This window comes from Anopheles nili, chromosome 2, assembly GCF_943737925.1.
Source record: "Anopheles nili chromosome 2, idAnoNiliSN_F5_01, whole genome shotgun sequence".
In the NCBI taxonomy this organism is placed as follows: Eukaryota; Metazoa; Arthropoda; class Insecta; order Diptera; family Culicidae; genus Anopheles; species Anopheles nili.
The window spans coordinates 37400316-37415917 of record NC_071291.1 but is presented as its reverse complement, the minus strand read 5'-3'; positions in this window follow the sequence as shown (position 1 = coordinate 37415917).

Genomic DNA, 15602 nt, shown 5'->3' with positions numbered 1-15602 from the left:
TCATTGCACACACCAGAGTACACTAAGTTTTTCATGAATTTTCATACACACACACACACTCATACACACATGTGCACACATACACAAGGAAAGAGGCCGAGAGAAAGAGAGCGCCACAGAGAAGTGCAAGGACACATAAAAACGAGCACCGATAACGATGTTGTCACCGCGTACATATCCTTAGCAGATATTTCCTTCACACACCACGACACACTCTTAAATAAGCGCAGGAAAACATGTTGCCGTCGGGATTATTTTCGTCAGTTTTGAATCCGTCTCACGATTGCTCTCGTACGACTTGCAATTTCAGCCCTGTTCGTTCGGTTTTGCGGGAGCTGTGCGTTATTTGTTAGAAAGATTGTTGCTGTTGGCCGTTTTAATTCTCCTGCACGGAGACCGCGAGTGAGAAATGTGGCAAAGGATGAAAAAATAAAATGCGAAACCGTGCCGATCGGTTACTGCAAATACCGCGCACCGCAGCCGGTATCGCAGAGCTTGTTTCGAGTTGTGTTTTAGCAGATTTTAAATAGCCAATGAAGCGTAACGAAACAAAATGTCCGTTAACGGAAGGCGGTGCAGCCACATTCCCATAAAAAAAGAGTATATGTTTTAAAGATGATTGATTTGATTCAGCATATAGCAGACATTTTTTATATGGATAAAAAAAAGAGTTACTGCTCGCATATCAAAAGTTTAATAAACAAAACCAACCCACACAACTGACACATCCAACAGACTGCTAGGGCGAACCAGTTGAAATGCTTCTTCGCGAGTACAGCCGCATAGGGATAAAATGATCGAAAAAAAACTACGGCCCAGACTTTTTCTCACGAATGTTATTTTATGCGAGCGAAACCTTCTAATGAGGGCTTTTTTTATCATTCAAAGTCACTAGTAGACCGGAACAAGTCGATACGAGCGAAAACATTTAAGGTTTCCTGCCAATCAAACTGCGGCATGTATAAAAGAAAATAGAACGAAAAACAAAATGGAAATGAAAACCGCTGATTGCATACTCCTTTACGAAACGTCTGATATCATATGCACACCTTTATGGTTTTCGTTTCCTCGCTCGTGCACCGTGTACTCGAAACCGCGTCTTAGACGAATGCACAACGTTCGATCGACCAGCAACAGGTGCAAGTGTAGTGACGTGCAACACCGACAGTCAGGCGAGCTCATAATCAATCGTGACGGAACGCAGAAGCAATCGAGCCCCCCCTATAGCCAGCATTCTGAGGAATCGTCGTGAAATAGAGAAACAACATATACATATATATATACACATATAAAACAATATAGAATCCAGTAACGATGGAATGTTTCACAAAAAAACGGAGGCAGGCTAGGAGAAGAGTAAAGCGCGGTATATCTAAAAAATAAGCAAACAACAAAACTGATCCAAACTGTACGCTCCTGTAAGGGGATGGGAAAGGCGAAAGGATGGAAAATAAAACAAACTGAAAACGAAACTGAAGCGAATCTCACGTTGCGATCGCATTGACGAAAGAAAAGCGCCCGGCAAACGCGATAATGCTGCGTCAAACCGCTGTCCTCGCAGGTAAGCTTATAAAAATATCATCATTCCACCAGTATGACGATCCACCAGCGTTATCCCCACGGGTGAGCTTTAAGCGCCCGATACGAGTATGCTTTTATTTATCTGTTTTTTTTTTTTGCTTTTCCACACCCATTTTCTCGTGCGCATCGATATGAAGTGGCTCTACCGCCATCTCTGGTAATGAGCTTAGATATCGTTCCAGGAAAACGCTCGAGTACGTGAATTTCTCGCAAAAGCTATCATTACTCTTCGATCGCTTCCAAGCGTTCGTTCGTCCACCGGGAAATAGGTGCAGGACTTGAGTATCCTGGTGCGGATAGGATTGAGTTTTTCTTTTCAGCTCGTGGCGGTAATGGGAGCATTCTATGAGAAACCCTGAAACTGATCGCCATCCCACGGGTGCAACTGCACAATTACGAGCGAATGCAGCGATTGCTGGATGGGGGTTTTAGTTGCCTACCAACGATGGAGAAAGATGCTGCTTCATTCGCTCCTCAATTTCTCTACCGATTGCTTGCAAAGCAAAGAAAAAAAAAATGCATTCTAATAACTTCAATTCAAACTAGCAATCCCAAGATATGCTTTTGACAACCCGTTCAGATTGTTTCACTGAAAGTTACATAAGCAGGAAAAAACACAAATTCTCATAAAATCGGCAACGAAAGCTTCATTTTTCGGATGCAAAAAATTGAAAGGCGAAAAAAAGGCATTTTCTTTAACTCAGCACGAACGGTGCTTTTACCATACAGCTTCTTTACGTGGTTATGAAAAGCGTGGATTTAAAATCTTTAATACACTCTAAGAAGCTCTTCAGTTTTTCAGCCTCACCAATGGAAAAATCCCTGTTGTGACGAAGCTGGATAGATAGAAGGGCAAAAAATAGGGCAAATCCATTCGTCTTCAATCGAACAAAAGCACAAACGATCTTTCTCATCTCACTCAAATTCCATAGAGAGAGAGAGAAATAAAAAAGGAAAAAGAGAGAGAGATAGAGAAAGAGAGATGAAAAAGAGTTATTTCCATGGAAATCATCATCAATCCGTTTGTAGAATCGAAGAAATCCAGCCTGGCCGATTGACGACACTTGGCTGCAGCGAAAAGGCGAGCAAAAAAGGGTTACGATGGGTATTTTTTGATTAATGAAAAGCTCATAAATCAAATAATTTGCATAAAAATACAAACGATCCACACCAACCGCGAGTGTCGAGTTCAAGCTTCTACTGCAGTTCGCAACCACACACACACACACGGTCATGCGGGAGACGATGAGCTGAGGTACCATTTGTGGCTGTTTGCCTTAGCGTTTGATCTCCGGTTGACTTCCTCTTCAATAGCGACCATCGCTCAGTCAGCTTGCTTGGGCCGAGAAATAACAAAAAAAAGGAGCAAGTCCTACCGTTTGGAACCGAGCAGACGGGGTGGAAAACTCCAACAAGAAAGCGCCAGCATGCGCGATCCACACAATCGGGAGCTGTAAATCTAGGAAGTAATTTTTCAGGACTGTCAAACGAAGGAATACTAATGAGCCTGCCCGTCTTTTTGCGGACCCACTGCACTATCCGCCCGCGTATTGAGCCACAAAGATGTCGGTAGTCGGTTTGGATGCTGTCTTGGGGGCGCCATGCCCAGATGCAGCGTTTTTGGGGCTATCGAACTTATCCATCAAGACGCCGTCGTTTGCCCACCATCGTTGGCCATCCCATTTGGGTGGGGTCCTTGTTTGCCTTGGCGAGTGATCCGATTGCCGATTGGTTCGTTCGCTCGCGTCGAATGCCCGCCGATTATCTCGGTGTGGGGGAGAGAAAACTTTTACCCACGCAAACACCACGTCACCCGGTCTACGGTGGTAGCGATCGCGGCGAGAACGGAAATGGTGCAAATTAATCATGTTTCACTTCCGGATGCGGAGAATCCTCCCAAGGGAATGCCAAAGCGGGCATCAGCTCATCGCTGAGGGATGCTCGGAAAAACGCACACGCACATCGACCGAGCAGCGTCCAAGCAGATTTATTCGCTTATCAATGATTAATTGTGGCCAGTCGAGAAGAGTCGAACGGGACACAAACCATTGGTAGGGGATCGTATTGCGGTTGGCTCTCGAAGGTTGTGGTTTTCGAGGGACACAATTCGCCCGGTCGCAGCTACTTGAGCGGGCGTTATTGATTTGAAGTTAAGCGCATCACCAGCGCAAGATATTCGTCGCAATTAATCATGTGTGTCACGGAAGCGGTGGAAAGTTTGTCAAAAATGGTCAACTACCAACAGAAGCCGAGTTGCTTCTGGAGGCCGAGATTAGAGCATCAATTTATTTGTTCAGCCGTGCCTCAAAATGCTGGAAGGTGGGCTTTGAACTAATTTAAAGTTGTTTAACTTAAAATAACTGTACCAGTGACAAATTTCGTACGATTTGTTGAGTGATTAAATTTAAAATCTCATTTCGCAGTGATCAAACTTCAACCGCTAATAAAATAAACGCTGCTTCGTGTGTCCTAGTGGTAACCTGTACAGATTGAATTCCACCTAATCGACGGCACAACTATCCGATTTGAAACCCTTGATTTTGCTCACTTTCAGATTATTTCCCAGCATCAGATTTCCCGCTGTATGGCCGGAACAGAGCTGTGTTGTGGTATGATTTCCGAAAGTGACACAACTCCGAGGTTCACCAGCAGCACTACACGTCAATTACGAGCAACCCGGCGTACAGTAGGGCTGCACTCGCCTCCTAATTGCCTTGTAATTAAAAACATTAATCTAACGCTTCGTTTGGCGCTTTAAGTTTATTAGAGAGTGCTAACGAAATTGAGTCCGACGAGGCATGTGGCGCTGCGTCGAGCACGCCGGAGCGATTACGAACATCTTATGTTGCATGGTTTCGATCGAAAGATGTTGTTTTATCGCCGTCTGCACCAAGCCAAGGCAGCTTCAGCACCGATACGACGATAAGGAAGCGGTGGAATCTAATTAAACCTTATCCGCAAAGTCCAGCCCTGCCCGGCATAACCCCGGCTGACTGAGGGTGCACTCGAATGGCCCGGTTGAAAGGACACGCGGAAATGTAGGTAGAAGAGCTTAATTATGTCTGGCTCAAGCCCTTCGCAGCTGCGCTTGAACCTTGCCGATGGAAAAGTCCTTCCTGGCACGGAGAGATGCGCTCACCGATGGCACATGATTAAGACACGCCCAAGACACACCACCGGTGACGATGCACCAGTGCCACCGGAAGCATCTTGCTACCTGGGTGCCTCAAAAATACGTGATATGATGTAATTAATTTTCACATCAAAGTTTGTAGCCCCGGTTTCACCAGCCCCGGTTCTCGTGCCTGGTTGAAAGTGAGGAAAAAGTTTATCCACTATCGGGGCCCGTCCTTGGCAACCTCGGGCGAGGTATCCTTTTGCAGGACCATAAACCGGGGCCGAGATAACCAGACAGGCTCGAGCGATGGTGTTGTCACGCGGTAATGGAATTCACCGCACCCGTTGGACAACCGCCACGTCTCTTGGTATGTTCCCCCAATAGAACGATAGAGCCGGCAACCGAAAGGTGGCAGTGTACCATTTAGCAAAAGCAACGCTTGTAAACACACAAATCACATGGGAAAGCGTGTGTGGAAGGATGAAAAAAAAAATCAATTACACCGAGACCCTCGTGCACCGGACATGACTTGCCACTCATCGGTGCCGGCAGCAAGCGGGCTTAGAGTTTTTAGAGGTGAGCTTACCTTCCGTGGAAAGCAACGGCATCGTTCACGTACGATCGACTTTTAAGACCTCCCCAGGTGCGTTGTGCCATGCATAGACAAATAAAAAAATACAGTTTAGTTTTAATTTGAATTATTAAACACTCGTCGACATGAGCGTGAAATTTTTTAAGCTCAAATAACACAAATACGTCGAGTAAAAGAGGCTTTTGAAATGTGTAGTATTTGTAAAACAAGGTTTTGATTAGTAATAAATGTTTGGTAAATGCATTGTGTTCGACAAAAGACGTCCTACTGACGTAAGTATGATTCTACATCCATTGTAAACTCATGCAACGCTAGATTGGCAATCGTTTGCTCATGCCATTTGGGCGTGATAGTAAACCAACAATTACAACCTCACTGGGTTTCTCTTTCCCACCCCAAAATGTACCAACTTTGCGGTGGTTGATTATTCAAAGCTTCGTAGCCGGTTCCCCATTATCAACCCAGCATGATAGCCCGCTAATGTTCTGTGCGAATCGACTCCAAAGCTAAACGCCATTTAAACACTACACTACACTTTTATTTGCTCCCCCCAATGGGCCTACGCATGGCAGTTAATTCACGGTGAGAGCGTGCATACACACACAAGCCAACCCACACAATCAACAGTTCTGGCTCGAATGACAAACGAGAATCAACCCGAGGCGAGCAAAACGACATCAGCGGAAGCGAAACCACAACCAACCGAAAAAGATGGCTCATCCGGGTGGGCGCGTATCGGTTGTAATGAATTATTTTAATCTATGGCACTGTTAAATTAAACGCCAATCTACCCACAAACACGGTCCCACACCACCCAGCACCCTCGCGCACACCCAACGCGGTTTAATTCGCTTTTAAAGCATGCTTTTACTCCGTACCGCCGTAGCTGGGCGCTGCTGCAATCAAGAGCGTCGCCAAAATTCATCCCATGGCTGGTGGTGGTGGCGTGTTCTCAGTGTTCTCTCACCCCAAAAACGACCCGCGTCGCGCAGTAAATCAATAAAACTTAATTAGAAACTTCATTACAATCATCGATATAATAAAACGTCACACACATGCGCCATCAAAATCGGATGTCAAAACCGCAGAAAATGGCGCACGGCACCATCGGGTGAAATTAGATGAAATATTTCGCGCTGTAGAAAGAGAGAGAGAGAGAGAGAAAGAGACAGAGAAAAAGAGAGTGAGATCGTACTAGTAGGCATCATTTTGTGCTATCCTGTGCTGTGGCGGGTGCACGCTTCGCTTTTGTAAACAGTTTTGAATAATTTAATTAAATTCACGCTAAATCACACCCCGACGGAACGGGCCGTAACGGCGTGGAACAGGGCGCTGACACGTCAGGGCTACGTATGTGTGTTTGGGTGTGGGTGGGTGTTTTTTTTTGTTTGATGCTTGCGCCAACCATCACGGACTGCAGCGCTCCGGAACCGGATGGAACCGCAATGAACTCGCAGCATCGGCCGTAGTACGCCACCGAGGCTCGTAAACATGACACGGCAAATCGGCCGAATTGCGAGATTGATGTTTCCCGACCACCCGGACAGCTCGAGGCTCCGAGCCAGCCCGGGGCTGATTGTGATCAATTAAATCATTCCGAAACCAAAACCATGCCGACGCCACGTCCCGGGCGCGACTGTCCGTGCCAGTGCGGTTTTAACCCGAGGAACGGGAAATTAAAGCGTGACAGTTGACGTCCTGGTGCCCCGTGTGGCCGAATTCCGACATCGAAAGGACGATCGCGTAAAAGGCGTGGCGAGCAAACGCAACCCCCAACGGTAATGTTGGCGTCTGTTGGATGATAAGTCGGGACGGCACTTGTAAATCATTACGCGTATCAGCTCGCATAATCCACGGTAATGTGGCACTAGACTACTGCATCATAATCCTGGGGTAGGAAAATACGACGCAAAACGCATGCAGACATCGAGCATTATGTCGAGCAAAAGTGGAAACAAAGTTTCACCACAAATGCACATTGTTATTCTGTGTGAAATGGGCCAACGAAATCACACTAAAAAAGCTTAAAAGCTTGCATCACGTTTGAGATAAATTTGCAAAGCAAAAAGCCCAAACAATTAGGGCATCCATTTTAGACCAGCTTGCGCAGCATTTGACCGACAACAATTCGCAACTGCACTTCATTCACAGAGCTATTCGGTTTAATCAGTCCACCGGTAAAAGTTCGTTCGCGGCCCTGTGGGTTGCTATGGTTCCACCAAATCAACCGCCTACTGTGGGTTTGCTTCGAAAGCGCTAAATTTGACCACCATTAAAAGCGTCTCCACACGCGTGCGTTAATTTATGGAAGTGCTTTCCCGCCGAAGCCACACCAACTCCCGACTGTGCTTCATTTTGTAGTCCCTCCGTGCGCCCGTTGCGCTTCACGGCTGTCCAAACTGACCGGCGACAGGCTAGTTAGCTTCGGTAACACCATATTTGGCTATTGTTTAGCAGCTACCGCCAGCTACCTTGCCGATCAGCCCAAGCGTAACGAAAGAAAAACAGTGCATTCAAATCAAAATACACACTGGACCGGCGTTCGGAAGCGCATTTCCGGGCAGCATCCCAGGGGCGAATTCAAACAAACACCACATCGAGCGGGTAGTGGAGAGCCGGGAAGGACAAAAGTTTAATTTAATGAACTGTATAAATTATACGCGCTCACTGCCCCCAGGCAGGCAGCAAATCATGCATCGCCGATGCATCTAATCAGCGTCGGTGCGTTCGTCGACGTCGGTGGTTAGGGGCTATCAATTTAGGGAACGCCATTTATGTGCCACCCACAAAGGGGCAAAGCGAACACCGCCCGGATGCTGTTCGCATGTCGGAGCGCATCCCGGGCAAACAATTGCAGTTGGATCGATACTAATGAAGGCATGCTGCCAGCACAGGGCAGCACGCCACATGTAACGACGACCGCACGTAACCAAAGGCAGCGAGAAGCCGCTCGAATTAATTGGCAGCAAGTGCGCGAGAGAAAGTTTTTAAAATGTTTGACGACACTAAGGGCTGACGTGCCGATCGTGGCCGTTGTCCTTCGCCCAAAGAGCCTGGTTGACTTGCGAGAAACCAGGCTGATGGGTGTGTTTGGCAGCTCGAGCTGCGTCTTCGCGAACGGCAGTGAGTGGTTCGAGCTGTGGAAAACTTTGCCGCGATGAAGTGAAGATGGCCCCGTTGGCAGCGTGTTCAGGTGTGCCAGCTGTATTTATCTTAATTACTTTTCACAAGTAATTAAAGCGCTCGGTGTGGTATCTGCGAACAGTGGCGCTGGTTCGTCTACCACATCAGCGAAGCGTTGTACCGTGTGGTCATGGAGACTCGGCGGAAAGAATGTGATTCAAAGTGCACGTTTCACAGCACCAGCCCGCTGGTTCACAGAAGTGAGTGTAAAATCGCATTTGGATCAACCAAAAGCATCACGAAGCGAACCAACACGGGACAACGATGCAAGCTGGGCTAGGGTTGAAAATGATTTTTCTTATATGCTTTAAAGTAAGCTGCTAGTACAAGATGGATCCTTGCGAGAGGATATGATCGTCACACCTTAACCGTTTTTTATTGTTTTTAATTTTTCTGTTCGATCACATTCGAAATCAAAATTCTTACTTATATGCTCCCAATTGAAACCAATTCGTTCTGTTTTGCCTTTATGATGCGAACTTTTGGGTACAAATGTTTCACAAAAAAAGTATTGATAAAAAATCAAAAACCTAGTTCATTATAAAATGATTCGTCGATAAAGATCTATAAACTAAATTTTTAATCGTATGTTAATAAGATGTTCTCATACAAAAGACAAGGAAAACGTAAAGCAAGGTTTAATAAGTTTTGAATATAAATGTAGAAAATGATGGATGTACAATAAATTATTTTAAAATGTTTTGGAAAAATGCGCTACATAACAGCTGGCTACTTCCAATTTGTCAAATCCCCAAGATTTCTTCATCAAGGTAAAAGCGACGTCGTTCTCCATGTAAGTCACCATCAAAGCAAGCGTAGTTGATGTAATTATGTTTACCTTGCAAAGTTAAAGAATCAAAATCAAGTCACTTTGCTAGCGTCTAGCTTAGCAAATTAACACAAAAGAAGAGGGTTTTAATTATTGCTGCATTCGACTGACGCCAGTGACGTTTGTCTGATGGACGTCAACGGACGGTTCCTCGCTTGGCCGTGCGATTTCGTGGAATTCTTCACCGAGCCTGGACATTTATTCCATTTCGCTCGGCTCAAACATGCTTCTAGGATGTGCTCAGCGTTCAATCCGGCACGAAAACGCACGGAATCCACCGGCCGGAGTGGAGAAAACGGTGCCGAAACTTCAAACGGATTGGCAGCGATCCGACTCTTGGTGGCAAAATAAATCTTCCCGGGTTTTCGATTAAATTGAAATTCACACGTTGCACATCGACTGAATTCGTAACGAGCTCGGAAGACCGGGATTTGGTTGAAGTTTGGCGAATATCTAGTTAGGAACAGTGCCACAATGTCGAGTCGGTTGGTGCTTTGTCGAGCACGACGGAGACGGACAAGAGAACCGAGAAGAAAAAAAAACACTCTCACACAAAAAGAAAAAGGCGACTCGTACGGTCACAGCGGCCACTCGGCTGTAAATCAGCCCCGATACGGAATCCTGCTCTCTAGTGCCAGAGTGCCAGAGCGAAAGACAAGCGCAGATCGCGACCCATCCCGTGCTCGTTCGTTTGCTCGATGCCACCATCGCAAACGCCATTCGGCCATTCATCCATCAACCCGCAACGCCCGGCGTCAATAATACTCGTAAAATCCGGTAATAATGCATCGTTTAGTGGTGCAGCAGGACCCGGTTCGTACGAGTGCCGCGAGCACGAGCTCGATTCTCGCACCGGAATCAATATCCGTCCGCTCGACAGCCGATGCTAATGCTTCTTGCCATTTTCCCGACAGCCGGAAAAGCCCGCCGTCCTGCGAACCGGGCTCTGGTAATGGGGCAAAGTTTTCATTCCTTCGCACGCCCGGCTCGGACCGCTTGAGCCACTCGCAAATCAGTCGTAAATCAGGCGAAAAATTTAAATTTAAATCCACCCACCGCTCGAATGGCCACCGGATCTCACATGCTGGTAGTTGTCCAACGACCCGTCGTGTACGTGTACGTGTGCGCCGGCACTGGTGCTGGTGGGGATTTGATCCTTCAGCACCATTTCACACCGGAGTGGATTTAAGCGCGGGTAAGGTGAAAAATTACGATGGCTTCTTCACCGCAACCGGTACACGTCAAGGTGCGTAATATTCTCCCGGCCCGGGGTTTGGCTCGAGGCGCCAGGACATCGCCAACACATCGACAGACAAGATCCGGGGCACGTTCGCCCGGGAAAGCACCACGTGGGGTTTCGCGGGCCCATCCCCGACTAATCTCGGACCATTTACATAAATTATGCTCGATTTGAACTCGCCTCCCCGTTGCCCGGATGCGTTTAAAGCCAGCGTCCCGTGCACACGCGTCCTTGCACACATTTCACACCCACAACCAGCCCGGGTTCACCGAGTTCGGTCTTAATGACATGGAGATTCAGTTACGTGGTGTTGCTTTGGGTGGTTTTGGGTGCTTGATCTTTGCTCGAGTTGCGCGAAAATCCCTCCCGCATGCTGATTAATCCCAAGATCGAGATCGGACACGTCGGCGTGGCATGGCGTGGGTGAAATGCGGCGGAAAATGCAAACGAGCGCTCGAGTTTCTCGAAACCTTCGAGCAGCTCGAGCTGCGCTAGTGTGAGTGTACGCCGGGCAGTTGGTGCATTTTTTACAACCATTTCCACCCGTGACTGGGTGGGTTGGATTCTTGAGCTTGCGCGCAATTTCCCGCGATCGGAAATAATTACCGCGTGCGGATGATTTGTGCCACCCGTGCCGCGGGGTGGTTCAAGTGGCAACGCGTTACAGCACAATAAATGGTAACGATGGTCGTATTTGCCGGCGCAAGCACTACATGTTTCCTCATTTGCCCAACCCCGAGGGCCCAACGGAAGGGTCGCTTTTCAACAACTTCTTTTCACATCCTGCTACAGCCAAGTCTTGGAAGAAGTTCATTCCACGTTCTTGGGCTGGCGAGTGGAAAATAAAACAAAAAATCGAGCACCAACTTTCCACCACGCCGGAACACCGTGCGTTGAGAAATAACTTCATCACCGGGGGTGGATGAAACTGAGGCGAGAGAAGAGAGCAGAAAAAAAATGCTCACACACCCACACAAAGCCAGGACCCGTGCCGGTGCGTTGTACGAGAAGCTCGGGGTTCAAATTTGGGCCCCCAATCCTGTGTGGGTGTGTGTGTGTTTTTTTTTTCTCGTCCGTCTCCCTTTTTTTCCGAAACGGTCTTGGTGACTTTTTGTGGCCTCTAGCTGGCCCGGCCCGGCCTGGGAAAAAATACGCGTCCCAGGAAGTGCGAGAACGAACGTGGTGAAGTGGGAAAATCTCCTTACCAGTGCGCGGTGCGACCCGGAAAACGCGGACGCGGGCTGGACGAGCGCCGAGCAATGGTGATGGTGGGTGAAACTTTATTTCATTTTAAATTACATACTTATAATGCCATTTATTTTCCGCAGAACGAGACCGAAACCCACCCGTCACCGGCCGCCCGGGAAACCTCGCCATGGACGTCAGTGTTGTGGAGAGATGAAAGCGAATAATGGCCGGTAATAAGGGAAAAAGAATGAGCTTTGCTTTTTGGCAACGGCATGTGCAAAGTCGTCCCGGGGGTACCGGATGCCGTATGTGGTGCCCGGTGGTGTGATCGCGTTCATATTGTTTCCCCGTCGGTTGCTTGTGCTTTCGTTTCGTTTTTTTTTTCGTCTTCAACCTCGTTCGCGTGCGTGCGTGAGTGAAGCGTGCCGAGGGTGCCACGCCCGCGATGCGACAGGAAACATCCGTCCGACCTGGGCAATAATGAACTGGTGAACCGTTTTGGTGTGTGTCATCGCCGGAGGACCGAAATTCGGCATGGTTTCAGTCCTCAAAGACGTATGAGTTTGGTGTCCTTTTTGGCAGCCTGCGTCAGGACTCGATGTAGAGTCCGCGAATCCACTGCAGGCAACACGTGTGCAGCTGGCACTCGTTACGGTGTGCACGTGTGCGCAGCCTAACGACGGGTTGGCTGATGGCATTCTGATGCGCGCAAATAGGAATGGATGATGCCGTTGTCAGCGGTGAGCGTAATTACCGGGCGGTCGATGCAAAAAGCGAACTTGCGCTTGTGCGGTCGTGCGCGTTGATGGAGTAGCTTATTCGGTCGATTTGACAACTGTGAGGTTCTGTTAGTTATTGTTAATAGCCTCCCGGTACAATTTGTTTGCCAAGGCTTTATTACCGAGTCACAAATATTAGCGATTTTAATGGAGCATTATGAGCAGGTTCGAACTCGATTCTATCGTGTGTTTGTGCCGCATGCTAACGCTTTGGCTATCGAGCCCCTCCAATTTTAATTATAAACTCAAATCAATTACCGTGTCCTGAACCGACACAAATCAATAACGAAAGGGACCGCTTATGACCTCAATTTCCGTTTACTTCTAATTTCCATTAATTCAATTCACAAAATATATATAACGATTGCTGGAATGATTCGTCTCCGACATCCGATTTTTATTTCTGGTAGGAAAATAAAAATATCGTCAGGATCAAATTGGATGTTTTTTTTAACATCTTGAATTTTTCAACTAACATATTTAGATAGAAGAAAATAGCCACCAAGAGCAGAACGAGAAATAATCGAAAGAAATCTTTTGAAAAATTGTCTAAATTTGATTTTCGCCTAAAGCTCTTGTGCATTCCGGATCACCACCGCTCAATTGCTTCCTGTAAAGTCTGCTGGAAAGCCTTCCGGTTATCGCAGACATTCCTCGCTGGCTCCAAATAAAACGTTCCAAATTCACATCAGAAAAACACAGATTTGCATACACCCAGTGCGCGTTCCAATAATTGGCCGAAAAGAAAGCCGAAAATCTCAGCTTCGGCACTGATCCGAGCGGTGAAAATGCTCCGCGTACCATCAGGACTCAATCAAAATGCCATTGTTTTCATTTTTACCAAATTAATTTGATGCCGAAAAGCGCAAGAAAACTCACCGACCACCAACCGCTCCGAGCGAAAAGCCGTTCTGGTTGGCTTCCGCTTGGCGATATGGCTTCACCGCCCCTGTTTTGTTTCGTCCTTTCCGTTTCTAGGGTTGATTTGTCAAAAGGCATTAGCGTCATGCGGGGGAGAACCAAACCACTGGCCCTGCGGAACTTGTGAACAAGCGCAGGCTTTGGCTGCGCGCCCCCCATCAGAAAGCCCCAGGGCGGTTGATAAGAATTCAGCCAAAAATTACACCCAACTAAAGCGCTCTCAAACCATCGGCGGATTGGAATTTGACATGGCGTTTTAGCTGATTGTGCTTCGCTTTCTTGCCCACTTGAGCCCGTCCATCCTTCGTTGACCGTTTCGTGTATTTTTAACGCTCCAACCTCGTGAAAACCCTACCACCCACGAGCTGGTTTCAACCGAGTGCTTGGAAAAGCTTTTTCGAGTCGTAGATGAACAGCGAAAGCTGATCTCAACATCCTTAGCCTATTCTGACCTTAGCGAAACTCGAAACCGGCAGAAGAAGCAGCTTAGATCTGGCCGATTCAACCAAGCGCACCATTTAATTGAATCCTGTGTGATGAAACCCTCGCTACTTTCGGATGGAACCAATTCCAACCAACTCGACTCCAAGGCGATGCTGCCGGCTCAACCCTGCCATCTCAAGTGACCACCGGTCGGTTAAGAAATCACGGCGCATGGCACGGCAATGCACGCTGTCGATGGAATTTTCGGTTAGGAAGTTTTTACACCGTAACCCAGCGTAACAGCGACTGGCTTCGTGGAGGTAAGTGGAAAAGGATCGGAGTAATTAAATTTGGTGCGCTTCTACGCGGACCTTCTTAGCGGCATCTTGATCGAGTGGTTGGCTCCGTGAAAATGCCTCCGAAAATACAAAAAAAGGGGTAGCCTTGATTGTGAACCGTCCATCCTGTCCATTGCCGTTTGGGTGCCTCTTTCGGTGCCAATTTCTAACCACTAGACGGTGACGCGCTCCGAGATGGTGAATTTCACAATGAACTCCTGCCACAACAAGCGTAGTCGAAGGTGGCGAACCTACGTGGCGAACCGACAAGCATATGCACGGTTCAGGCCTCTGGTGGGAAGCAGAGAATTAATTACACGAAGCCTACTACGACCAAGCTGGTGAAAGGCATAAATCTTTCTTGGTGGCCTCTTTTTTCTCCCCACTCACGAAAGCAAACCCAAGCGTCTCAGATCTTCGCCCGTGACCTGTCTGGCCGTTAATTGTACACGAGGCGAAGCCGGTCGCAAACTTGAGCTAATTGGGTTGACCCAGAAATAAGAAGAGCGATACCGTGACTTTAAAACACATTTAGGTGTGGCAAAAAAGAAAATCACACACACAAACGAGTCAAATGGGTTTAATCACAGACCAACCGGTGCAGCTTGTTTGCGTTAAAAACTTTATTTTAAACAGTTCATTTGGACGATGATTGTAATCAACGGCACAACGTTACGAAACTAAAAATTATAGCTGGAGACATTAATTAAGCTTAAAGAACAACTGAATGATGGTGCTTTTATCGACAGAAGTCTGTGCACAAACGTAATAGTCATTGTGCAGCTCGCTCTATCACGCCCAAACGCATCATGTAAAAGTGCATCTCAAAGCGGATATGCAAGAAAAACTCAAAACCATGACGTTTGTCAACATAACTCAGCTTGATTGCCATTGTTTTTTTGTCGTTTGTGAGTACAAAACGGTTCACCGGTAGATGGAATTCCCAAGCCGAAAGTTTACCAGCTCAACAATCGCACCGAAGGACAATATTGTTTCTTCGGTTGGCATGTCTTTCCGATGGAAATATTCCACGGCAATCAGGGAGCAATTTGCAACAGATATGAGCCAACCTGGCAGATGCCTCTCAAATGCCCGAGTGCCCGAGTGTATCATCAGCGCCATGTGGCACTGATGTTAATGAAAAGATAGTTCAGCCGCATACCACCTCGCAGGGCACAACGTTCACCCGTCAAACTGCACGCACCATGCCACAAGACGAGCCTTTGCCGCCCATTTAACACATGATGGCTCAATTTTCTTTTCTCCCCCGAACGAGCAAGCAACAACACATACCCACGCACACGTACAGAAAAAAAAACATGCCAAGCGATCTGGCGACCGAAACAAACAAGCGGTTCCTTTTTCCCCGCTGTCACGGTCTGTGGCGACAGACGTTTTCCCATTCGCAAT